The sequence below is a fragment of the Salmo trutta genome, chromosome 20, assembly GCF_901001165.1.
Source record: "Salmo trutta chromosome 20, fSalTru1.1, whole genome shotgun sequence".
Lineage (NCBI taxonomy): Eukaryota > Metazoa > Chordata > Actinopteri > Salmoniformes > Salmonidae > Salmo > Salmo trutta.
This window is the reverse complement of record NC_042976.1, coordinates 44922237-44948832: the sequence shown is the minus strand read 5'-3', so window position 1 is coordinate 44948832 and position 26596 is coordinate 44922237. Positions and strand designations below refer to the sequence as shown.

General features: G+C 43.6%; 1 protein-coding gene across 5 annotated transcripts in view; it reads right to left on the bottom strand.

Moving 5' to 3' along the window:
* Positions 1 to 26596, bottom strand: part of adarb1b (adenosine deaminase RNA specific B1b) — a 181238-nt gene that overhangs the window by 89703 nt on the left and 64939 nt on the right. For 4 of the 5 annotated variants that reach the window (XM_029703507.1, XM_029703513.1, XM_029703510.1 and 1 more), the window contains exon 2: positions 17644 to 17724. The gene's annotated coding sequence lies outside the window, so the exon portion shown is untranslated. Of the gene's footprint in view, positions 1 to 17643; positions 17725 to 17822; positions 17937 to 26596 lie in introns of those variants that run through there. The other variant, XM_029703509.1, reaches the window with a different exon arrangement.

The window sequence follows — 26596 nt, the reverse complement described above, 5'->3', positions numbered from 1 at the left end:
TTGTCTTAATGAGATTCACTGTCAGGGCCCAAGTCTGACAGAAACTGTGCAGAACAGAAGATCTACAGTGCCTTGCAAAAGTATTTCCCCCCTTGGCGTTTTTCCTATTTTGTTGCATTACAACCTATAATTTAAATAGATGTTTTATTTGGATTTCATGTAATGGACATATATTAAATAGTCCAAATTGGTGAAGTGAAAAAAATACAATTAAAATGGAGAAGTGGTGCGTGCATATGTATTCACCCCCTTTGCGATGAAGCCCCTAAATAGATCTGGTGCAACCAATTATCTTCAGAAGTCACATAATAAGTTAGATGGTACACAAGTGGACTTTATTTAAGTGTCACATGATCAGTCACATGATCTAAGTATAAATATACACACACTGTTCTGAAAGGCCCCAGAGTCTGCAACACCAGTAAGCAAGGGGCACCACCAGCATGAAGACCAAAGAGCTCTCCGAACAGGTCAGGGACAAAGTTGTGGAGAAGTACAGATCAGGGTTGGGTTATAAAAAAATATCAGAAACTTTGAACATCCCACAGAGCACCGTTAAATCCATTATTAAAATATGGAAAGAATATGGCACCACAACAAACCTGCCAAGAGAGGGCTGCCCACCAAAACTCATGGACAAGGCAAGGAAGCCATTAATCAGAGAGGCAACAAAGAGACCAAAGATAACCCTGAAGGAGCTGCAAAGCTCCACAGTGGAGATTGGAGTATCTGTCCATAGGACCACCTTAAGCCGTACACGCCACAGAACTGGGCTTTACAGAAGAGTGGCCAGAAATAAGCCATTGCTTAAAGAAAAAAATAAGCAAACACGTTTGGTGTCCACCAAAAGGCATGTGGGAGACTCCCCAAACATATGGAAGAAGGTACCCTGGTCAGCTGAGACAAAAATGTTGCTTTTTGGCCATCAAGGAAAACGCTATGTCTGGCGTAAACCCAACACCTCTCATCACCCCAAGAACACTATGCCCACAGTGAAGGATGGTGGTGGCAGCATCATGCTCTGGAGATGTTTTTCCATCGGCAGGGACTGGGAAACTGGTTAGAATTGAAGGAATGATGGATGCCGCTAAATACAAGGAAACTCTTGAAGAAAACCGGTTTCAGTCTTCCAGAGATTTGAGACTGGGACGGAGGTTCACCTTCCAGCAGGACAATGACCCTAAGCATACTGCTAAAGCAACACTGGTTTAAAGGGAAACGTTTAAATGTCTTGGAATGGCCTAGTCGAAGCCCAGACCTCAATCCAATTGAGAATCTGTGGTATGACTTAAATATTGCTATACACCAGAGGAACCCATCCAAATTGAAGGAGCTGGAGCAGTTTTACCTTGAATAATGGTAAAACTGCTCCAATTATTATTTGTGTACATTGATTTTATAATGTCATATGCTTTACCCCAACACTACTTTCTATCAATTTGTACAGCAGACCCTAATGCCAAATTGAGTCAAAAGCTTTTTTGAAATCAACAAAACGTGAGAAGACTTCGCTTTTGTTTTGTTTTATTTGTTTGTCAATCAGGGTGTGCAGGGTGTATACATGGTCTGTGGTACATTATTTTGGTAAAAAGCCAATTTGACATTTGCTCAGTACATTGTTTTCACTGATTACATTTTGGAGTCTGCTGTTGATGATACTGCAGGGGATTTTCCGAGATTGCTGCTGATGCTTATTCCACGGTAATGATTGGGGTCAAATTTGTCTCCACTTTTGTGGATTGGGGTGATCAGGCCTTGGTTCCAAATATTAGAGAAGATGCCAGAGCTGAGGGTAATGTTGAAGAGTTTAAGAATAGCCCATTTGAATTTGTGGTCTGTATATTTTATCATTTCGTTTAGTATACCATGAACACCACAGGCTTTTTTGGGTTGGAGGGTTCATATTTTATCCTGTACATTTTAGAATAAGGCTGTAACGTAACAAAATGTGGAAAAAGTCAAGGGGTCTGAATACTTTCCGAATGCACTGTATATGTTTTTACTCTTGGTTCCTTGTTATATGGCGGAAAAGGTTGGAGAAGTGGTTTATCCATACATCTGAATTTAAGATAGATAGCTCTTTGTGTTGTTTTTTGTTTAGTGTGTACCAATTTTCAGAGGTGATTTGATTCTATGGATTCGTCAATCACAATGAGCTTTTTTCTGTCATGCTGTTCCTTCTTTTTTCTTTGTATATTTCTGTATTGTTTTAGTGTTTCACCATAGCGAAGGTGTAAGCTAAGGTTTTCTGGTTCTCTGTGTTTTTGGTTGGAAAGGTTTCTCAATTTCTTTCGTAGGTTTTTACATTCTTCATCAAACCATTTCTCATTGTTGTTAGTTGTCTTAGGTTTTCTGCTGGAAATAAAATGTGATATGTTAGCTGATTTTATATGTTAGCTTCCTACTGCTAAGTTTACACCTTCACTATTGCAGGAAAACATTTTGTCCAGGAAGTTGTCTAAGAGGGATTGGATTTGTTGTTGGCCAATTGTTTTTTGGTAGGTTTCTACACTACCCTCCTTCCATCTATAGCATTTCTTAAGTTTGTTTGGCTTCGATACTTCATGGTTGATTTTTGCTCTGTTCAAGTAGATTGTGATTTTGCTGTGATCTGATAGTGGTGTCAGTGGGCTGACTGTGAACATTGAGAGACTCTGGGTTGAGGTTGGTGATAAAGTAGTCTTCAGTACTAGTATCAAGAGATGAGCTATAGAGGTACCTACAGTAGGAGTCCCCTCGAAACCTACCATTGACTATGTACATACCCAGCGTGCGACAGACCTGCAGGAGTTGTGACAGGTTTTTGTTGGTTATGTTGTATTAGTTGTGTCTAGGGGGGTATATGGGGGAGTAAATGCTGTCACCTCCAGTTGGATGTTTGTCCCCCTGTGTGCTGAGGGTGTCAGGTTCTTGTCCAGTTCTGGCATTTAGGTCACCACAGATTAGTACATGTCCCTAGGTCTGGAAATTATTGATCTCCTCTCTAGAATGGAGAAGCTGTCTGCATTAAAATATGGGGATTCTAGTGGGGGGATATAGGTAGCACACAGGAGGACATTTCTTTCTCTCATTTTTTTCATTTCCTTTTGAATTTCTAGCCAAATGTAAAATGTTTTGAATAATTTAATTGTCACACCCTGATCAGGTTCACCTGTCCTTGTGATTGTCTCCACCCCTCCAGGGGTCGCTTATTATCCCCGGTGTATATGTCCCTGTGTTTCCTGGCTCTCTGTGCCAGTTCGTCTTGTTTGCCAAGTCAACCAGCGTTTTCCTTGCTCCTATTTTTCCCAGTCCGTTTGATTCTAGTCCTTCTGGTTTCGACCCGTGCCTGTCCTGACTCCGAATCCGCCTGCCTGACCACTCTGCCTGTTCTGACTACCAGCCTGCCTATTCCCTTGTACTGTTTTGGACTCAGATCTGGTTTCTGACCCCTGCCTGGCCTGACCTCGAGTCTGCCTATCGTCTGGTACTGTTTGGACTCTGACCTGGTTTATGAACTCTCGCCTGTCCCCGACCTGCCTTTGCCTACTCCGTTTGTTATAATAAATATCAGAGCTTAACCATCTGCCTCCTGTGTCTGCATTTGGGTCTCACCTTGTGAGTTAGGTCTGCTTTATACCAAATTAGTATACTCCCTGAGCCCCTTCCCTGTTTCAAACCTGGTAGTTTGTTGGATGTTCATCTCTCTGTAATGTAGAGGGCAACCAGTGGGTCCATCTCCTCTATACCATGTTTCTTGTAGGATGACACTGTCTGTATTTCTAATTTATTTGGTGAAGTCCAGGTTCCTTCTCTTTAGATCAGAGACAGATGCCCTCCGGCCTTGGATATTCCAGGATGAGATAGTGAAGGCTTTGTGTTCCACAAAGTGTCCAATGTTGTCAGACCAGTAAGTGTGAGCAGAGCCTGCGGAGCATCTGATACATGCCATTGGCTTGGGCTAGTGTAAGAGTGGGGGTTGGGCCTGTTTGCCTGCTCACGGCCTCCCTCCCTCACCTTCTCCCTCTCTCCAGTCTATCACTCTCTTTCTCTCCAGTCTCTCTCTCTCCAGTCAATTCAATTTGCTTTATAGGCATGACGTAACAATGTACATATGGCCAAAGCTTACTTTGGAGATTTACAATATGAACATAATTAATAATAATAATCAATAGTATCAATGGGACAACAGTAACAACAATAACCAAGGGTAAAAATAACCATACATTGAACAATAACAATAAGCATAAAGGACATGTGCAAGTTGGTTGGTCTGTCAGACACTGTACCTTATCTTATAGCAGGCAGCAATGTAGTGCGCTGCCAACCCACAGCTCTCTGTGTCGTGACAGGTAGCCTATCCTCATCGGAGAGGTCTTTGAAACCTTGAATAAGGGTTCCAAATTTGGGGAAATGAAACTCTCTAGTTGTTTTATATTTTTGACATTTTGTCAGGAAATGCAGCTCTGCCTCGGGTTTTGCTGTGGTGCAGTGGTTGCACAGCCTTTCCTCTACATGGATGTTTCCCTGTGTCCACCCTTCTCAATGGCAAGGCTGTGCTCACTGAGCCTGTACTAAGGTTTTGCTCTGTCTCAAGTCTCTCTCCGGTCTCTCCCTCCGGGCCTTTAGTCTCTCTCTCCGGTCCGTCAGTCTCTCCCTCCGGTCCCTCAGTCTCTCCCTCCGGTCCCTCAGTCTCTCCCTCCGGTCCCTCAGTCTCTCCCTCCGGTGTTTTAGTCTCTCTCTCCGGTCTGTCAGTCTCTCTCTCCGGTCCGTCAGTCTCTCTCTCCGGTCCGTCAGTCTCTCTCTCCGCTCCTCTCAGTCTCTCTCTCCTCTCAGTCTCTCTCTCCTCTCAGTCTCTCTCTCCTCTCAGTCTCTCTCTCCTCTCAGTCTCTTTCTCCTCTCAGTCTGTCAGTTCTCTCCAGTCTCTCAGTTCTCTCCAGTCTCTCAGTTCTCTCCAGTCTGTCAGTTCTCTCCAGTCTGTCAGTTCTCTCCAGTCTGTCAGTTCTCTCCAGTCTCTCAGTTCTCTCCAGTCTGTCAGTTCTCTCCAGTCTGTCAGTTCTCTCCAGTCTGTCAGTTCTCTCCAGTCTGTCAGTTCTCTCCAGTCTGTCAGTTCTCTCCAGTCTGTCAGTTCTCTCCAGTCTGTCAGTTCTCTCAGTCTCTCTCTCCATTCTCTCAGTCTCTCCAGTCTCTCTCTCCAGTCTCTCAGTTCCTGTCTCCCTCTGTCTCTCTCCAGTCTCTCTCTCCAGTCTCTCAGTTTCTCTCTCTAGTCTCTCAGTTACTCTCTCTCTCCTGTCTCCCTTTCTAGTCTCTCTATCTAGTCTCCCTTTCTAGTCTCTCTATCTAGTCTCCCTTTCTAGTCTCTCTATCTAGTCTCTCCTTCTAGTCTCTCCTTCTAGTCTCTCTCTCCAGTCTCTCCTTCTAGTCCCTCCAGTCTCCAGTCTCTCTCTCTCCAGTCTCTCTCTCTCTAGTCCCTCCAGTCTCCAGTCTCTCTCTCTCTAGTCCCTCCAGTCTCCAGTCTCTCTCTCTCCAGTCTCTCTCTCTCCAGTCTCTCTCTCTCCAGTCTCTCTCTCTCCAGTCTCTCTATCTCCAGTCTCTCTCGCCTTCTAGTCTTTCCAGTCTCTCTCGTCTCTCTCTCCAGCCTCTCGCCAGTCTCTCTCTCTCCAGTCTCTCTCTCTAGTCCCTACAGTCTCTGTCTCTCTCTAGTCTCCAGTCTCTCTCTAGTCTCCAGTCTCTCTCTAGTCTCCAGTCTCTCTCTAGTCTCCAGTCTCTCTCTCTCTTCAGTCTCTCTCCAGTCTCGCTCTCTAGACTCTAGATATTCCCAGTCTCACCAGTCTCTCTCACCAGTCTCTCAGTCTCTCTCACCAGTCTCTCAGTCTCTCTCTCCAGTCGCAAAAACCATCAAGCGCTATGATGAAACCGCCACAGGAAAGAAAGACCCAGAGTTACCTCTGCTGCAGAGGATAAATTCATTAGAGTTAACTGCCCCTCAGATTGCAGCCCAAATAAATGCTTCAGAGTTCAAATAACAGACACAGCTGAACATCAACTGTTCAGAAGAGACTGTGTGAATCAGGCCTTCATGGCCGATTTGCTGCAAAGAAACCACTACTAAAGGACACCAATAATAAAAAGAGACTTGCTTGGGCCAAGAAACACAAGCAATGGACGTTAGACCGGTGGAAATCTGTCCTTTGTGATCTGATGTGTCCAAATTTGAGATTTTTGGTTCCAACCACCGTATCTTTGTGAGACGCTGAGTAGGTGAACGGATGATCTTCGCATGTGTGGTTCCCACTGTGAAGCATGGAGGGGGAAGTGTGATGGTGCTTTGCTGGTGACACTGTCAGTGATTTATTTAGAATTCAAGGCACACTTAACCAACATGGCTACAACAGCATTCTGCAGCGATACACCATCCCATCTGGTTTGGGCTTAGTGGGACTATCATTTGTTTTTCAACAGGACAATGACCCAAAACAAACCTCCAGGCTGTGTAAGAGATTTTGGACCAAGAAGGAGAGTGATGGAGTGCTGCATAAGATGACCTGGTCTCCACAATCACCCAACCTCAACCCAATTGAGATGGTTTGGGATGAGTTGGACGGCAGAGTGAAGGAAAAGCAGCCAACAAGTGCTCAGCATATGTGGGACCTCCTTCAAGACTGTTGGTAAGGCATTCCTCATGAAGCTGGTTGAGAGAATGCCAAGAGTGTGCAAAGCTGTCATCAAGGCAAAGGGTGGCTACTTTGAAGAATCAAAAATACAAAATATGTTTTGATTTGTTTAACACTTTTTTGGTTACAACATGATTCCATATGTGTTATTTCATAGTTGTGATGTCTTCACTACTATTCTACAATGTAGAAAATAGTCAAAATAAAGAAAACTCCTTAAATGAGTAGGTGGGTCCAAACCTGTGACTTTATGTCAGTTTACCAATGTTTGATTTTTTTTTTTTAATTCTTTGTGGATCTGTGTAATCTGAGTGAAATATGTGTCTCTAATATGGTCATACAAATGGCAGGAGGTTAGGAAGTGCAGCTCAGTTTCCACCTCATTTGTGGGCAGTGTGTACATAGCCTGTCTTCTCTCGAGAGCCAGGTCTGCCTACGGCGGCCTCTCTCAATAGCAAGGCTATGCTCACTGAGTCTGTAAAGCTTTCCTACATTTTGGGACAGTCACAGTCGTCAGGTATTCTGCCACTATGTACTCTCTGTTTAGGTCCAAATAGCATTCCAGTTTGCTCTGTTGTTTTGGTAAATTCTTTCCAACGTGTCAAGTAATTATATTTTTGTTTTCTCGTGATTTGATTGGGTCTAATTGTGTTGCTGTTGTGGGGCTCTGTGGGGTCTGTTTGTGTTTGTGAACAGAGCCCCAGGGCCAGCTTGCTTAGGGGACTCTTCTCTAGGTTCATCTCTCTGTAGGTGATGGTTTTGTTATGGAAGGTTTGGGAATCACTTCCTTGTAGGTGGTTGTAGAATTTAACATCTATTTTCTGGATTTTTATCTCTCTCTCTCCCTCTCTCTCTCTGTGTGTGTGTATCCTCTGTCCTAATTATAGCTTGCCCATTAATCAGCTAAAGCTGTAATTATAACACTTCCAACATGTAATCTGATTGTGAAGAATGATAAAAATCCCGCTGTACTCCCCTGGATGGGGAGAGAGGGAGGAGAAGGGAGAGGGTGGGTGTAAAATGATTTGCTCTTCATTCTCTGTGGAGCACATTTTGATTACAGACACACAAACAAACAAACGTGTGGCGTGGCAATCTGATTTGATTTAGCACGGCAGTGGTGCCGGGGGAAGGTGTGTGTGTGTGTGTAGTGTGGTTAATCTATTTGAAGCGACAGAATTATGAGTTCAGCTCTGACGAAATGCGGCCTCCACATGTTGAATCACAACGTCTTCCTCGTTCCCGCTCATCTGTGTGTGTGTGTGTCATAAACAGCCCACGCCCTGTGTGTGTCAGGGAGAGAGAGACCGTGATTGAGAGAGTGTTTTGCTAGATCTGTGTTTCAATCTATTCTGATCAAAATAAAGAGGGGGTCTATATCAAAATCTATATCAACATCTACCACTCATGAAAACTGCTTTGAGGAGCAAGACAAAACAACAACAAAACATCACATAATTCTCCCATTCGATCCACCGTGGCTAACCTGTGGAACGAGTTAACGAGTTGAGTGGATTTGACGAGCGAAGGGAAATACAGACAGTCCTCTGGGCCAAACACCAAGGGCTAAACACATGATATTGATATTTGCGTCAGCTGTCCGATAATATACTTCAGCGCCAACGTTATTGACGCCGTCTCCCAGTGCGGTTTTACAGTAATAAGCAGAGAGCAGAAAGACAAAAAGGGAAGGGGAAAATAGAAAGAGTGAGGAAGAGAGAGAAAGCTGGGTGAACTGGTCAGCAATTCTGACATACCTAAGCAACCTAAAAAAAAAATTGTATTTTTGATGTGAATGACCTCGGTATCTACGCTTATAAACGTAGGGGCTACGGTCAAATCACTATGAACTACTGCAGGCTATTGAGGAGCTGTGTGCTCTGTGTTGTGCTCTGCATGTGACTCGGCCACAGGCCCCTGTTTTCAGTGTGTGTGTGTGTGTGTGTGTGTGTGTGTGTGTGTGTGTGTGTGTGTGTGTGTGTGTGTGTGTGTGTGTGTGTGTGTGTGTGTGTGTGTGCGTGAAGGTCTGAGTCAGCCAGCCTTAGACCACAATCACAACCAGGGTGGCGAGAGGGGGAAGAAGAGACTGTAGGTGGTGGAGAAAGAGAGAATGAGGGAGGGGGATGAGGGGATGGATTCAGTGAGGTTGGGTTAAATGTGGAAGACACATTTCAGTTGAATACATTCAGTTGGACAACTGACTAGGCATGGGATGGGAAGAGGGTGGGAGAGAAAGACAGGGGGATGGGGCTGACAAAGTGGTCTGGAGCTACCAGTCTGTGGGGTGCCAGAGGCAGGAGTGGCAGGCTGGCTAGCCGTGTGCTCGGACCCCCTAGCAAGAGGTATGCCCTCTCACACAGATCTGGTTACACACGATCTACACACGCTGGCACACAGGCATGCACACACACACACTTTACACGTTTGCCACTATTCACGGACACAGGCAGCATGACAAACACACATGATATTACAGCACGCTGTAGGCCTACTGACACGAGGCCCTCGCGTGAACATGCACCGGCACACACAGAGACGCAGACGTTACTAACACATGGGGTGTTGTGCTAGTCCCAGCTGGAATGTGATCAGCCACAGAGCATTGAACCCGGCAGCCAGCTACACTCACAGCCACCTGAGTTTCTTCTTGAAAAGTGTGTGTGTCTGTGTGCGCGCTTGTTCGTTGTGTTCGTGTCTGTGTGCGCGCCTGTCCGTTGTGTGTGTGTGTGTGTGCGCGCGTGTCTGTACATGTCCTAATCAGCATGTCCCTTGCGATGCTTTTCAAGTTCAGTGTAGTTTATGAGGATCCCCATTAGTTACTGCACATGCAGCTGCTACTCTTCCTGGGGTCCATAAGTATAGGGGCAAAATGGAGGAGCAATTCAGCGGGATGGACACGAGGCGTATGTGGCAGGGGCTTTTTAACAATCACGGATTACAAAATGAAAGCCAGTCACATCGCGGACACCTACGCCACCTTACTGGACGACCTAGACACCCTTTCCTCATGTTTCGAGCATAACAACTCTGAGCTGCCTAGGAGAGCCCTAGAAGACAACAAGGGCTATGTGCTTACGGTCTCCACGGAGGACGAATGTAAGTCGTTCAAGTGTGTTAACCGTCGCAAGGCTGCCGCCCAAACAGCATCCCTAGCAGCGCCCTCCGAGCATGTGCAGACCAGCTAGCTGTTATGTTTTCTGACATTTTCTATCTCTCTCTAGCTCAGCCGTCATCCCCACCTGCTTCAAGATGTCCACAATCAACCCCTGTGCCCAAGAAAGGGAAAGTAAGTGAACTGAATGACTAACGACCCGTAGCACCCACTTCTGTCATCATAAAGTGCTTTGAAAGGTACATTACCTCCTCCACACTGATCCTCAACATGGGGGCCCCACAAGGGTGTGTCCTCAGTCCCCTCGTGTACTCCCTGTATACACACAGGTTTTCCAACTCCATCATCATGTTCGCTGATGACACAACAGTAGTAGGCCTCATTACCAACAACGACAAAACGGCCTATAGAGAGGAGGTAGGCACTCTGACGGCCAGTTAAACAACCTCTCCCTCAATGTCTGCAACACAAAGCAGCTGATTGTGGACTTCAGGATGAACCAGGCTGGGCACGCCCCATCCTCATCAACAGAACGCCGTGGAGACGGTGAAAAACTTCAAGTCCCTTTGCGTACACATCTCCAAGGAGCTAAAATTGTCAATCCACACGGACACGATGAAGGCACAACAGCGACTTTTCAACCTCTGGATGCTGAAGAAATTCGTCCTGTCCTCGAGGGCCCTCACAGTGTTCTACAGGAGCACCATCGAGAGCATACTGTCGGGCTGAATCACAGCCTGGTACGGCAACTCCACCGCCGCTGACCGCATGGTGCTACAGAGGGTGGTACGCGTAGCCGATTGCACCATTGGGTGCTCACAGCCTGCCCTCCAGGACACCTACAACACCAGACGTCGCTGGAAGGCCAAGAAGATAATTAAGGACCTCAGACACAGCCTGTTCTCCTCGGTTCCATCACTCAGACGCGGGCAGTATAGGAGAATCATGGCAACAACAAACAAAAAATGTCAGACTGGCCAATAGCTTCTACCTCTTGACTATCAGGCTGCTGAATGGCCACCATTAGGCAGCTACCTGCACCCCGGACTTCCAAAATAAGAGTTATATACTGGAAAGAGACAACAAAAAATACTACACATATATACAGTGAGCTCCAAAAGTATTGGGATAGTGACACATTTTTTGAACTCCAGCACTTTGGATTTGAAATGAAACAATGACTATGATTAAAGTGCAGACTGTCAGGTTTGATTTGAGGGTATTTCCACCCATATCGAGTGAACCGTTTAAAAATTACAGCATTTTTTGTATATAGCCTATATACAAAAAGTGACAAACTCTTTGGACAAATTCACTTATTATGTGTATTAAAGCAGTAAAAAGTTAAGTATTCGGTCTCATATTAACAGCACGCAATGACTACATCAAGGTTGTGACCCTACAGACTCGTTGGATGCATTTGCTATGTGTTTTGGTTGCGTTTCAGATTATTTTGTTTCCCCAAAAGAAATGATTGGTAAATCATGTATTTTGTCATTTTGGAGTCCCTTTTACTGTAAATGACAATATCATTTCTTTCTAAACTGTTTTACATTAATGTGGACGCTCCCATGATTATGGAGAACCCGGAATGAAACGTGAATAGTGATGAGTGCGAAAGTTAGACACACAAATATCATACCTCGCACTATTACAATATCAGGGAAGTTTATGTTCGGGCGGTATGATATTTGTACGCCGGTAAGATTCGGAAATCAAGCACCGCAATAACAATCTAAAAACATCTCCGAAGCAAAGACCGAAAAGATGGTATCCAATCCTATTTTCCCTTTGAAATGGATCCCCACACTCTAACTCTCCCCACGTGACTGCAGTTGACCAAACCCAAATACGAAGACGAAGCAGAGGCCTAAAGTGTTCGCAAGGCAAAGCTTTTACATGAGTCTGAGTCAATGGGCCTTATCCTGCTCTTCCTCTCCACTTAAGAGAAACTGAAAACATATGTAGCGGAAAATGGCTGCATTTGGTCTGATAAAATGCCTGGCTGGAATAGAGAGGGAGTGTGTGAGTTAGCAAGGTGGGTGTGAGTGAGTGAGTGAGCAAGAGAGCTGTGAAAATGAATGAATGTGTCATATGAAAGCATGGACACACACACACACACACACACACACACACACACACACACACACACACACACACACACACACACACACACCTTCCTGCTGTTCAAAACCTAAGCAGAGTGAACAGAGCCCAAGGTGAGACGGGTCTCCGTTCTAACGATTCCCCCAGCAGGCTGCCTACAAATGAACAACAATCTTTACCGTTGTCATAAATGAAATATCACCGCCCGCGCACTGCAAGACATCTTGTGAAGATTAATTCATCAAAAAAATGTTCTCTCTGCAGTGGGGGGGAAAAAATACAACTCATTTAAATCAAGAGAAGCGGTCCCATGAAGAATTGCCTCGCATTTTTCATCTTCCTCGCCATCCGTCAGTGCACACCTGGGGAGAGTACTGACTGGGCCAGTATGCACAGGCATACACATACAAAAACTGTATGCATACAAATAGCTGGACCGCGACTTAATCTTGTAGGACGGTCTCAGTCCGTCTATACGCCTGCCTGTCTGTCTGCTTGCTTGCTTATACGCCTGTCTCGCTCTCTGTCCACCTAGTCTACTATGACTACATGCCACTACAGCACCTCCGTCAGCATTTGCCAGCATCCTGTGCACTGTCCCAGCTTGCTGTGCTTGCCTGTGGCGGGACTCATTGACTCACTGTGTTGACTAACCCGGTGTGTTGCAACTGTTTTGCCGATGCTGCAGTAAAGACTCATTACTGTAATGGAGGAGAATGGGGGGGGGGGGGGGAGAGAGACGGAGAAAGGACACCACTGGCCCTTTCCCTGCCAAGATGAACATAAGCAGTATGACCATCACACACCCCTCCCAGGCAATTTCTCTAAAAATCATGAGTCGCCACTAATGGAATTCAGCATGGCCCCGACGTCTGTCGGTATATGTGCCTATATCTGCCAGTGGAGATAGGTGAGAGAGAGAATGGAAAGAAAAGAGGCCACAGCAGAGAGAGAGAGAGATCGCACAGGTTTCCAGGCAGCAGAGCTCCTGAGGGGGCTGAGGGAGATTTGCCACAGGACAATACAAAAGAATGACAATCTCTGCCCCTTAACGCTGCCAGCTTAACACCGTCACCGGAACACTACCATGCACCGCCGCCCGTGCCACAGCCACCGCCCCGAGAGCTGCTGAACGGACTGGGTGTTCAGTCAGCACTCCGCTCTCCCTCAGAGAGAGCGCAGACGTCTCAGAGCCCAAGTTCCTCCTCTCTGGACAGTTCCTCCCTCGCAACACAATGCTGAGACAAAGAGTGGAGAGAGGAGGGTGCCAAATGTCACCAGGCATCAATGACACCTCGGCCTGTAGTAGACATCTGCACCTTGGAAGGTTAGACAAGGAAATACTAAGCAGAGAACCTACTCCATGGAGAGAAAAAAAACGGGAGGGAAAAGACAATAATTCTCATCTTGATAATAGCTAAACTTACAGCCCTAATCAACCAACCCTAATCAACCTAATAGGGTTTGGATTTCCACCAGGGGGAGAAAAATATGAATCCGGGCCCCCTGCTAGTTGAGAATTCCAAAAATAGAAACTGGGTAGAGCCGGAATTGTTATCCTCTAAGACCTGAGAGAAAATATCAAAACGATTCTTCTGTTTTTCTAAGCCGAGAACACCGGATGACGCAGGTTACCATCATTTGGTATAACGCACACTGGCGTTTTATGATACGGAGCTCATAGTTGCGCCGGTCATATGGACATTAGGGTTGACCCCATTTAGTCGACTGGTCAATTGTTTGGTCAATAGGCTGTTGGTCGACTTGAGATTTCTTTAGTCGAGCAGTCGCAAAAATATATTTTTTATACGGCACAAGACACCTGTCTGAGTCGCGCCTGTCTCAGTGGACTAATCCATTGCGGAGGCCATTACTGGCACTAAGACATGTGCTACTAAAATGTAAATGGTTATATTATGTAAAAATAACGGTGCAACACTAATAAATATGATATTATTTTATAACAAATGCGCTTTTTTCCCCGGGATGGACAGCGGTCGCAGAGGCAGCAGCGGAGCGTAGAGACGAGGAAACAGCCTTGATTGTCTAAGAAAAGTGAGGAGAGGAAACCTCAACTTAATTAGGTCTATAATCAGTAGCCTAACTGTTAAACGTGCCTGGCTTTATAAATCACCCATATATATAAATCACGTGCCTGGCTTTGTAAATCACCCATATATATAAATATATATATATATCTACAGAAATAAAAACAGATCCTGTTTCTGTTGCCAGTTTGATTGTTTGTTTAACTTCTCTAGGGTAGGGGGCAGTATTTTGTCATCCGGATGAAAGGCGTGCCCGTAGTAAACTGCCTGCTACTCAGGCTCAGAAGGTTGGATGTGCATATTATTAGTAGATTTGGATAGAAAACAATCTGACGTTTCTAAAACTGTTTTAATGATGTCTGTGAGTATAACAGAACTCATATGGCAGGCAAAAACCTGAGAAAAATCCAACCAGGAAGTGTGGAAATCTGAGGTTTGTAGTTTTTCAAGTGATTGCCTATACAGTATACAGTGACTTAGGGTTCATTTTGCACTTCCTAAGGTAGATATCAACAGTCTTTAGAACGTTGTTTCATATTCTACTGTGACTGGGGAGAGAATAAGAGCTGACTCAACAAGTGGACTGCCTGAGGCCAATGAGTTGTTTACTGCACGGTCACACAGGCGCAGTCACACAGGCGCGCCCACGCAAGCGCGCCGTTCCTTCTTTTTCCTCTGTAATGAATACGCTATTATCCGGTTGGAATATTATCGAAGATTTATGACAAAAAGACCCTAAGGATTGATTGTAAACATCATTTGGCATGTTTCTACGAACGTAAATAGAACTTTTTTTAAAACTTTTTGTCATGACATTTTGCGCACGATTCCTGCATTTGGAGTAGTGGACTACACGCGCGAACAAAAAGGAGGTATTTGGACATAAATGATGGACTTTATCGAACAAAACAAACATTTATTGTTGAAATGGGATTCCTGGGAGTGCATTCTGATGAAGATCATCAAAGGTAAGTGAATATTTATAATGCTATTTCTGATTTTAGTTGACTCCAAAATGGCGGGTATCTGTATTGCTTGTTGTTGTTGTCTGAGCGCTGTACTCAGATTATTGCAAAATTTGCTTTCGCCGTAAAGCTTTTTTGAAATCTGACACAGCGGTTGCATTAAGGAGAAGTGTATCAATAATTATTTGAATAACTATTGAATATTTTATCAACGTTTATGATGAGTATTTCTGTAAATTTATGTGCTCATTCACCGGAAGTTTTGGGAGGCAAAACATTTCTGAACATTACACGCCAATGTAAAATGGGTTTTTTGGATATAAATATGAACTTTATCGAGCAAAACATACATGTATTGTGTAACATGAAGTCCTATGAGTGCCATCTGATGAAGATCATCAAAGATTAGTGATTCATTTTAGCTGTATTTCTGGTTTTTGTGACGCCTCTCCTTGCTTGGAAAATGGCTGTGTGGTTTTTCTTGTCTCGGCGCTGTCCTAACATAATCTAATGTTATGCTTTCGCCGTAAAGCCTTTTTGAAATCGGACAATGTGGTTGGATTAACGAGAAGTGTATCTTTAAAATGGGATATAATAGTTGTATGTTTGAGAAATTTGAATTATGAGATTTTTGTTGTTTTGAATTTGCCGCCCTGCTATTTCACTGGCTGTTGACGCGTCCCACATACCCCAGAGAGGTTAATAGCCTACTGATTCATTGAGCACCAAGCCTCACGCAACCTAAAAAATGTTGGCTAAAGCAATTTCACAAATTCCGTTTTTAATCTTCGCTATGCTGTAATAAAGGCTGTAAAAACGTGTTAGAACGGACTCTCTGGTATTACTTGTGATTTACTTAGTGTTGTTCACACTGTTCCAAACGGGCAGAAAATGTTTCTTGTCATCTAACAGACAGCACCTGTTTGTCAAACATAATAATGCACGCAGTTCTCGCTCTCATACCCTCCTTTTTCTTGATCTCCTTCGTATTGTTATGATTACAATTGTTATTATGATCATTATTATAATAAGTCATGTCATTATCGCTATATGGCTTCTTATAGTTGTAGCCTTGTATAGCCACCATCGAGCTGAAGGCCTATAGTGTGCGTCCTGTTTATTCTTGAGACCGTAACTTACTTGGGCCTATATTTCAATATATATTTCAATATATAGGCCACTGTATCGATCAATCAATCATTCCTCACACAGCATGCTTTGATATGCAACCAAGCATTTTAGTTTTCAAGTGAAATAACAAAGGGAGCTTTTGATAATTAGCCTATGCAATAAATAAACTGCAATTCATGAATGAATGCACTGTTAATTTAGTCTTTGCTGTAATAATATATATTTATATATATTTTTGAGTTAGAACAGACTCTCTGGTACATTTATAATTTATTTCGTGTTTTTTATACTGTTCCAAATTGTTATAATAAAAATGAAAAAAGTAATCTAACAGAGTCTGTTTGGCACAAACTATTCATGCAAAGCTTGCTCCTGTACCCTCCTTTTTATTGACCTCCAGTAGTTTCCACAACTAAGTCAGACGTCTTCCACAGATCTGACTTCCCCTTTCCCTCCTAAGCAACCAGTAAACATTCGCCCGTTTGGCGTTTATTTTTCACATCCTCCGCATCCATTTTGCTGTCACGTGTTACGGAGTAGGTTATAACCAATTTATTGGTGTGATTATAATAGGCTTGCATACATGTTTCACAAAGAGAGCAAGGGTTGAGGGAATAGGGAATGTTTTTCCTAAACAAATTAGGTATTTCAGGAACAGAACTTTTCAGTCAGAGATACAAGTAAGAAACTAAATGGCTGTAATTATGTTGCAGCTTCAGCACAGACAGCGCGATAAAGACTTGCTGTGCTATGGTGCCTGTTCGGTGCAGCAGGGAGGAGAGTGAGACAATGTGCGCCAGTCACACAGGAACTCGCTGTCTTTTTTTTAACACAGCATGGCCATCGGGCTCCCTCTTGAGTAATTTGTGTGTCTTAATTATTTTTATCAAACAGTGCGCTTAAAGCATCAGACAAGCTCAGTGCATATAGTTGATTTTATTCAAACACATAGGGTGCGTCTATATATGGAAAAATACATGTTTTAAAATTTCAGCCAACATCTTTTGGGGGGCAGGGACAGCCCTAATGTTGGCTATAGTATTACCTTCACTAAGGCAGCCTTAGGAAAGCCTTTGTGTAACCTAACATAGGGATATGATATTCATATTGTCTGCCTTTTTACATATTAATGGGTTTAATTGTTAAAGGGGCTGGGTCCTGTTGCAGAGTGAAAGAGAGACGATTGTGGGTCCTCTTGTTGCCAATGTCAAGCCATGTCACTCAAAGGCCCGGAAAGAGCCACTGCAGCCCGGGTCTTATACTGAGCAAAACCCTAGCAGTTACAGTCACACATTATTTGAAGATTGATAGAATCTGCAGATTCTCCAAGTGATCTGCAAGCTTAAAGTCATGTCTCTCAGGCACGAGCTGGGTCAGGGTCGACAATTTGAGCACTCAAAGAAATCAAAATCCCGCAATGTCTGAAGACAAACAGCCTTCACAGGGCAGCCTTGGAGCAGTCACAGCGACCTTCACCAATAAACAGTCCAACTAGTCTGAATTGTTTGTGGAGTATTCAAGAATAGCTGTGTGCTAGAGTTTCATGGTGGAAAACTCTATAGAGTTTTCCACCATGCACTTGGAGCTATATAAGATTTGTGAAGTGAACTACACTCTATTCAACTTACCGTGGCTCTGGGCAGTCAGCGGAGTGATGCAGATCTTTGATGAAGTTTCAAGGTCCTACGAACAGGCGTCAGAGCTCATGCCTGAAAGAGAGAATATCAGTATGAGTATTATAATGACACTGTTCTTCCTGTAAAACTGAGATGTCAGTAAAGCTAGATAAAACAATCCTGAGCCTTACAGGAAGTGTCTGAATTTCACAAACACCCATGCCAAGTGCAGAAGTATCCACATGCCCAGATGCTCTGACCCCCCACTCCAGCAGTGTGAAACGCAAGACCACCAACAACCAAAAGTTCAAGACACCACAAAATGATTGTCTGCCAAACATGTGTGGTGGTCCATATTCATAACGCCCAAGGAGACTGGAAAGTACCTGAAACAGGGGAGTGGTTGGAAACCAAGCAGGGACAAGATGGCTCCTTATGAATAGGGCTATCTTAGCTATGAGTACATTGGATACTTGGCCTCTGAACAAACCACAATCAAGTAGGGACTTGATCTGAAAGCAAGCAGTGCCGTAAGGCAGTGCCAGGGCAGGTGGCGAGATGGGCATAGGAGACGAGCTTCGGCATGCCAACCGGAATGTCAGTCTATTGTTTGATGCCCCATGATACAGGAGTGAAAGCCTCTGTATTTTCAAGTACTGTGGTGGCACTGGGCAGTATCACGTCATGGCTATGTGTGTCACCAGCAGGGACTGGGTAGTTTGTCAGGATCAAAATAAATATTTAAGGAGCAAAGCCCAGGTAAAACGTTAGAGGAACATCTGCATCAATCTTCTGGATACCTAACCCTGAGATAGAGTTTTATTCTTCAGTGAGACAATTACACAAATTGTAATACCAAACGACACCCAAGAATGGCTTTCCAAGAGGTGTTGAGTGTTCCAGAGGGGTCCAGTCTCAGTCCTGACTTTAAATCTGCTTACAAATCTGAGACAAGGTTTGAATATTGCTGCCCATCAATGATTCCCAACCAAATGTACTGAGCTTGAGCAATTTTGACAGAAACAATGGATACATGTTGCCCTAAGAGTTGTGCAGAGTTGGTGAGGGGTGGGGGTTACTTTTTCTTTCACTTTGTGTAGATCTGGATGAAAAAATTAAATGTGTGTAAAAATGTGACAACTGTGAAAGAGCTGTGTAGACTTTCACTGGGCACCGTATTCGAGTAGACGATTCGGCTCAAAGTACGCAATATGTCACGGAAGCGGACGTAACGGTGACACAAAGAGAACGACAGGAACATTACTTCAGTACAGTGTTCATAAAATGCAAATGAACGCAAATACTGCTGCTTGCTAGCACTCGGTTATGTAGCAACGACGGAGACTGAGCTCAATCAAAAAGTGAATCCACGAGCAAAATGATTCCCATTTAGCTGGGAGAAGAAAGAGATAAGAAAAGCACCGTGCCGCACTTAAGTGAGCTGCTCAACCGACCAAAATGAGGCTAGGGTGGGATGAGGGGTGCAGTCCATATGACAGCTGCACGACGTGGCTGAAGCAGCCACTTTCCATCCACCACATCTTATCACGGCCCAAGTGTGTGTGGAGGAGATGGAGAAGGGCCTCGGCATACCAAGGCCCTCACCAAAGTGCTCTTCCTGCCTTATCGCACCGCCCCGTCTGCTTGTGGTGGACAAACCTGCGTCCTCGGTGTGAGGGGAGTGATGCCGGCACAGCAGAAGATGCTCCGGACATTGGCAACTTGATTGGATGCCACATGGATCTTCATCAGGTCACTGTGCTCGTAAGATCATGGCGAGCTTGAAAGTTTGGTCGATATCCTGTGGTTTGTCATGAGCCATTTTTTGGGCGTAATAAGGTTGTGACATTGGCATCATGGTAAATCGCAACAACCCGACACGGCATGGTGTGACAGGTATCATGTCATTAGTGGTAATGTCATTCAAGACATATTATAACTCACTGCATGGTTATGGTAATCCGTTATGAAGTTTTAGAACGTTGTTTTATTGGATTTATGGCCCTGGGCAGCCCTGCCCCGGATGTCTTTGCTTCGTAACTCCATTCATAATAACAGAGGGAAAAGTGGAGGGAACGCTACAGAGGATGGCAAATACATAGGATGACATCATCCTGGCTTAAAAACACATTCTAGAAATAGAGCAGCATGTCCTGTCATTCAACGAGCGGGGAACTAGTGACGCTACAGTTAAATTAAGCAACTCCCCAGACGCTTCCACATCACACGTTATCATATCCACACACACACACACACACACACACGCTAGAACATACGCAAGAGAGGGACTGTGAGGTTAAATTAGGCATCGTATCCCACTGCTGATTGTGACAGAAATATCCACTCTCAAGCACTCACACAAACACACTGCACACGCAGTACACTTGTAAATTCTACTCCCTATGGGGTATGATAATGCTCATCTGCATATTCATGTCGGCATTGTCACAAACATTTATAGGTAAGCCCAGTGTACCCCTAGGGAGCAGCAGTGGTCGCAGCGGTAGCAGGGGGTGCATTGCTACTAGCATTGACATGACATGCTAGCTGTTCCCATAGACTTCCAGTCATTGAGCTAACAACTATCCATTTAAAAGTGCATCCCAGAAGAAATATATATTATTTTTGTATACATTTTTTGGGGTAGGCCTATACAACCATCCCCACTCAAACACACACACACACACACACACACACACACACGCCGCCAACTCTCAATTACAGCCTTCATCTTCTCAACCTGTATCCAAGCTACTGTAATTGGCCACATTTATCGGAATACAAATTCATGAAACCAATAATTTTTGATGAATGGCCCAGTTTGACTTGATGCATAATAGCCATTAGAGAAAAGCCTGGGCAAGTCATAATCCATCCACTGGGACAAAGACGGGAGGAAATTGAGAAATAACTGACACAATGCTCTTATTTTCTGACTCAATGCGGCAGAGAGCAGCTTTGTACTCACTTCATTTTTCACGTCTCTCTGCCCCTTCTCGGGAAAACGTTCATGGCCGGTGCACAAAAAAAGGGCCAGACAAAAGAGAAACAAGGGCTTGGCAGCCAGGCGGAAGCTTCCATTACAACGGCTCGAGTTTCAGGTCTGTTTTGTCAAAGGCGGCTGACAAAAGAGCGGGTTCGAGAGGGGAAATGGGGGAGAGGAGCTTGTTGACTAGGGGTCGCCTGTGGGTGATACCTATGACGGGGTGTTCCTGTCTAGTCAAGAGGGAGCTTGTCGAATGGATAAAGGCATCCAATGAAGATGTTACAGGGAGGGAGATAAATGAATGGGGAAACTCTATAGAGTGAGGTGCATTCTGACACCCAAGGTCAACGATGGCAACAGCACTTAGTGATAGCGCAGAATCTCCCACAGACTCGAGACGATTAGACTGTTCCATAGCCTGGGTGACAATTCGCTTCTGATTGAAAAGTTCGTATTTTCTTAACAAGGCAACAATGTAGTGATGTTAAATACAGATCCAGACCGGTAACCAGGCTAGCCATCTTGTGACACGGGAGCAAAATTCCACCTTGATGCAGCCAGAGGGACAGACTGCTGCCAACATCTCAACTGACTGAAAGGCAATCGTGTCCTTTATTTTTCGGCATCAGACCTGCCTAATTCTCACATGAACCCTCGTTTAGGTATTTAATAGACCAAATGACATATTCTGTTAAATGTTCTTGCAATTTGTAGTCTGACATTTCAGATTTACATATGATCGTTTTCCAAAGTACTTTAGATGTAGTGAACTACTTTTTCAAAGTGCAGCGCATTCAGAAAGTATTCAGAGGCCTTCCCTTTTTCCACATTTTGTTACATTACAGCCTCATTTCCCCTCATCAATCTACACACAATACCCCCATAATGACAAAGCAAAAACAGGTTCTTAGCATCTTTTGCAAATGTATTAAATATAAAACACAGAAATACCTTATTTACATAAGTTTTCAGACCCTTTGCTATGAGACTCGAAATTGAGCGCAGGTGCGTCCTGCTTCCATTGATCATCGTTGAGATGTTTCTACAACTTGATTGGAGTCCATCTGTGGTAAATTCAATTTATTGGAATTGATTTGGAAAGGCACACACCTGTCTACAGTTGAAGTCTGAAGTTTACATACACTTAGGTTTACATACATAACCCCTCCACAGATTTCTTGTTAACCTCTTTGGTATAGGGGGCAGTATTGAGAATTTTGGAAAAAATATGTTCCCGTTTTTAACTGCCTCCTACACCAACTCAGAAGCTAGAATATGCATATTATTGTTCAGGTTTGGATAGAAAACACTCTGAATTTTCTAAAACTGTTTGAATGGTGTCTGTGAGTATAACAGAACTCCTATGGCAGGCAAAAACCTGACAAGGCTTCAAGCAGGAAGTACCCTGTCTGACAAGGAGTCGTGCGTCTTACCTCTTTTTATTGAAAAGTAAGGATCTTAGCTGTAACGTGACAATTCCCAGGGCTCCAATAGGCTCTCAGAGCCCGCGAAATAACTGAAGGTTTACGAGGGAACCTCAGGTTGAAATATATTATCGCCTTTTGTAAGTGGATGCTCGGAGGACCTTTCAATGATGCGCGTGCATGAGTCGCTTCTGAGGAGAAATTTTATTCGGCTGTTTAGGCTCAATGCATACTCCCGGTCGGAATATTAACACTTCTCTATGACATAAATGGCATAAAAATTGGTTTTAAACAGCGGTTGACATGCTTCGAAGTACGGTAATGGAATATTTAGACATTTTTGACACGCCAATGCGCCATGCGCGACACCGCGAAGAAGCATTCTAGAACTCACGAACAAAACGTCGCTGTTTGGATATAACGATGGATTATTTGGGACCAAACCAACATTTGTTATTGAAGTAGAAGTCCTGGCAGTGTATTCTGATGAAGAACAAGCAAGGTAAGAACATCTTTCTTATAGGAAATGTGATTTTGGTGGATGCTGACCTGGGTGGGTATCTAAATAGCTAGCCCTGTAATGCCGGGCTATGTACTTAGATTATTGCAAAATGTGCTTCATCCGAAAAGCTATTTTAAAATCGGACATATCGAGTGCATAGAGGGGTAATGTATCTATAATTCTTAAAATAATTGTTATGCTTTTTGTGAACGTTTATCGTGAGTAATTTAGCAAACTGTTAGTAAATTCACCGGAAGTTTGCGGTGGTTATGCTTTTTCTGAACGTCACATGCTAATGTAAAAAGCTGGTTTTTGATATAAATATGAACTTGATTGAACAGACATGCATGTATTGTATAACACAATGTCCTAGGTGTGTCATCTGATGAAGATTATAAAAGGTTAGTGCTGCATTTAGCTGTGGTTTGGGTTTATGTGACATGATATGCTAGCTTGAAAAATGGGTGTCAGATTTTTTCTGGCTGGGCACTCTGCTGACATAATCTAATGTTTTGCTTTTGTTGTAAAGCCTTTTTGAAATCGGACAGTGGGGTTAGATTAACGAGATTCTTGTCTTTAAATAGCTGTGAAATAGTCATATGTTTGAGAAATTGAAGTTATAGCATTTCTAACGATTCAAAAATCGCGCCACTGGATTTCAGTGGCTGTTACGTAGGTGGGACGAGTTCGTCCCACATGTACTAGAGAGGTTAACAAACTATAGTTTTGGCAAGTCAGTTAGGACATCTACTTTGTGCATGACACAAGTCATTTTTACAACAATTGTTTCCAGACAGATTATTTCACTGTATAACAATTCCAGTGGGTCAGGAGTTTACATACACTAAGTTGACTGTCCCTTCAAACAGCTTGGAAAATTACAAAAAATGATGTCATGGCTTTAGAAGCTTCTGATAGGCTAATTGACATCATCTGAGTGAATTGGAGGTCAATGATTGGTTCAGATTTGGTCCGCCAATCACGTACGTCTATGTTTGCGCCAAATCAAGGCTGAACCAGACCAAAAGTCAACATCTGCAGATGCTGGTTACAGTAAATGGAAAGAGAGGGGACTCCTTGGTAGGTGTCAGTAAGAGCCGGGAGAGGTGACATTAACTGCAGAGAGAGAGAGAAGAGAGGCAGAAGGAGGGGTTGTCCAGACTGTTTTCACACTTTCTTTGTGAAAACAGAAAGATGACAGAAAGAAAACAGTAATGAGCTAAATATAACAGTATGCCAGTGGAAGGAGCTAACAGCAGAGAGACAGTAGCATGTGACCCAACTGTGGTTCGTGACTACTACGATTTCTCATTGTAACCAATTCAATTGCCAATTCAATTCAATCACCGATTTGGTCACAGAATTACAAGTTTTAATCGCTTAATAATTCATAAACCAAAATGTATAGCAGTAAGAACACTAACTAATTGGTAGGTCTACCTTTACTGTTAGTTCTGTGAACTTTCATTATCCTCCCTCCTCATGAGAGAGAAATTAGAAAAAAACTTTGAGATATGTAGGTTTTTGGAAACAGACTCACAAGGCACAAGGCAATGTTTCTTAAACTTACAAAAAGGAAAATACATTTATCCAAAACGAAATATGTGTGGATATTAGTTGTCGATATTAGAGTTCAACATTATTGTGTTTTGATGTATTTCTAATACCGTAAGACTTTATCTGGTAGATGTTTTCTAAGATACACTTCCATCTGTTTGACCAGAAATCAAATCCTTTACTTCTGCCTAATTTTTAAGATGGAAAATGGTTGAAAAATGAACACGTTGGTGCTCATGGGTCCTTTAATGGAAATTATGATAACTAAAGCCTCCAAGTCCATTGTGGGTAGCCAAACGGTGATAGCCAAAGACTGGAAGCAGCCAGTTTAGAGTGTAATGTTCAGACAAGCTGCTTCGATTGTAAAGCATGACATTTGCACATTTCCCAACTGCTTCGTTTGAGAAGTATGCAGTGACAAGGGTTGTTCAAGCGCCAAATGTAGTTGTTAGTGGAGCGGGAGACTGATCAGAATAGTTTCGACACGTACATGTAATTAACCCCCTTCCCTGAGTCTGCCAGAACTTTAGGCCGGATTCCTGTTGCTCAGACAAAGCCTCTTAAAATTCTCTCTCACTTTCTTGCAATGATAGAGTTAGCGCAAAGTACACCGGAAATGACCACTCGATTTCCTCATCCACCGGACTCAAAAGAATCCCATATACATCAGCCAAAACCAAAAGGTTGTTTTATTTCCATGTGGCTTCATCTCCATGGGCCATGGGCCAGGAGGTACAGTAATAAGCAGACTCTATGTAGCCTTGTCAAACAGACACAGTTAAGACATCACAGGTCTAATGAGAGTAGAGCCACAGTGTCAGAGTACTACAGACTACAGTAACCTCTTGAACATGCTAAAGCCAAGAAGCCAGCACTGCTCCACCAGTATAAGGCTGTTACAGCCCTGAAAAGTGCTGGAGAGACAACACTAGTAATTAGTTGCTTCAATTGCTGCAAAGAGAACTGGAAAGCAACCAACCACAATAATGTAACTGACCAATTTCAAACGCAGTTGGGCAGCACTATGCACTCAAAGTCAACTGGACATACCGCTAGACTGAAAAGCTAGCGCCAATGTTTATACTACAACTGCAAATACCCTGAATGGGGCATATAAAGGCTGCACACTGTCAATCTCACCCAGTGAAAGTGCTCTGCTCCTCCGTCAAGAGAGCTCCTATTGGCTTAGCAGTGGAAATGACTGACAGTGTGCGATAATCCCACCCGCGGGGTTCTAAGGACACCCGTCTCCAATCACTACCATCATTATCTCTCAAACAGACCCAACACAATTCATTATTAATGACTAGCCAGGGCATACACAGGCCAGGCCTCCCGCTCATTCAAAGAGGGCTGTGAAACGGGTGGAACAACCAAGGAGGAAAATGGCAAAGAAGAGCAAGAGCATAGGCATCGCTAGAACATTGAATGAACACAACACTGGTTATGTACCAATAAGAGAAAAAAAAGTCAATTAAAAGTAAAATTATCAACAAGACAAGGTTAAATTCCATAATGTATTCAGGAGATGAATACACATTTGAATGCAGGAACATGTAGGATGCAGGAAAATGCAGGAATGTAATTTCTAACACAATGACTCTTTTTCAATTAGGCCTGTTATATTGGAATTTTAACCTGTATACGTTTTGTATTCTAGTGGGAACCCATTAATGTGGGACGCAATTCTTGTGGGAGGCTTTCTTTAATCATGTTTATCTCTGCCATAGTAGGATTTGCACTGTCAAGGACATTTTGTCAGCCTCCGCTTCAGCCTCAGTCTCTCAGTACAATGCGGGTGGATGAGACATTCTCCTAATAGAAGGCTGCTTCAAATCAATAACCCGCTAACTAGCAAGAGACCTGAATTCCCTGAGCGAAGAGAGCTACCTCGAGATCACTTTGAAGAAATATGAATATAACTGGCTTATTTCTGGGGCTCAAACGGATTGGCTAGATGATGGTGATTGATGATCTACGATAATCGTTTCACGCTTCAGTGGTTGAAGCTTCATGTGATGCTTGATGTTTAATAGAGTGTCGCTAGTGCTAAATCCTCTCTTGTGTCGTCTCCATTTTGGAACAGAACCGAGCCTCGTGGTCCTAAGTGGTGATGATGGAGGCCTCACACCTGCTAGATCACCAAGAGCCAATAACGGCGCAGAAGGAGAGAACAGAAACTCCAATCACAGGACTACATTGACATTATCTGAGCACATACTGACACTAAGAGGTCACTTGGGCATTTACCATAGGAGACAAAGTTGTATTTTTATATTTTATTCAAACTAAGTTATCTCAAAAAGTATGGAGCATATTAAACCAGATCACTATGCCTTGTCAGGACACAGGAGGGGTGCAAACAAAGGACATCTCATTTGCTTATTTTTGATTGGTGGGAATTATTAAAAACATCCAGGAGGGACAAGCAGATGGAGAGGTAATTAGCTGTGTGTGTGTGTGTGTGTGTGTGTGTGTGTGTGTGTGTGTGCACTG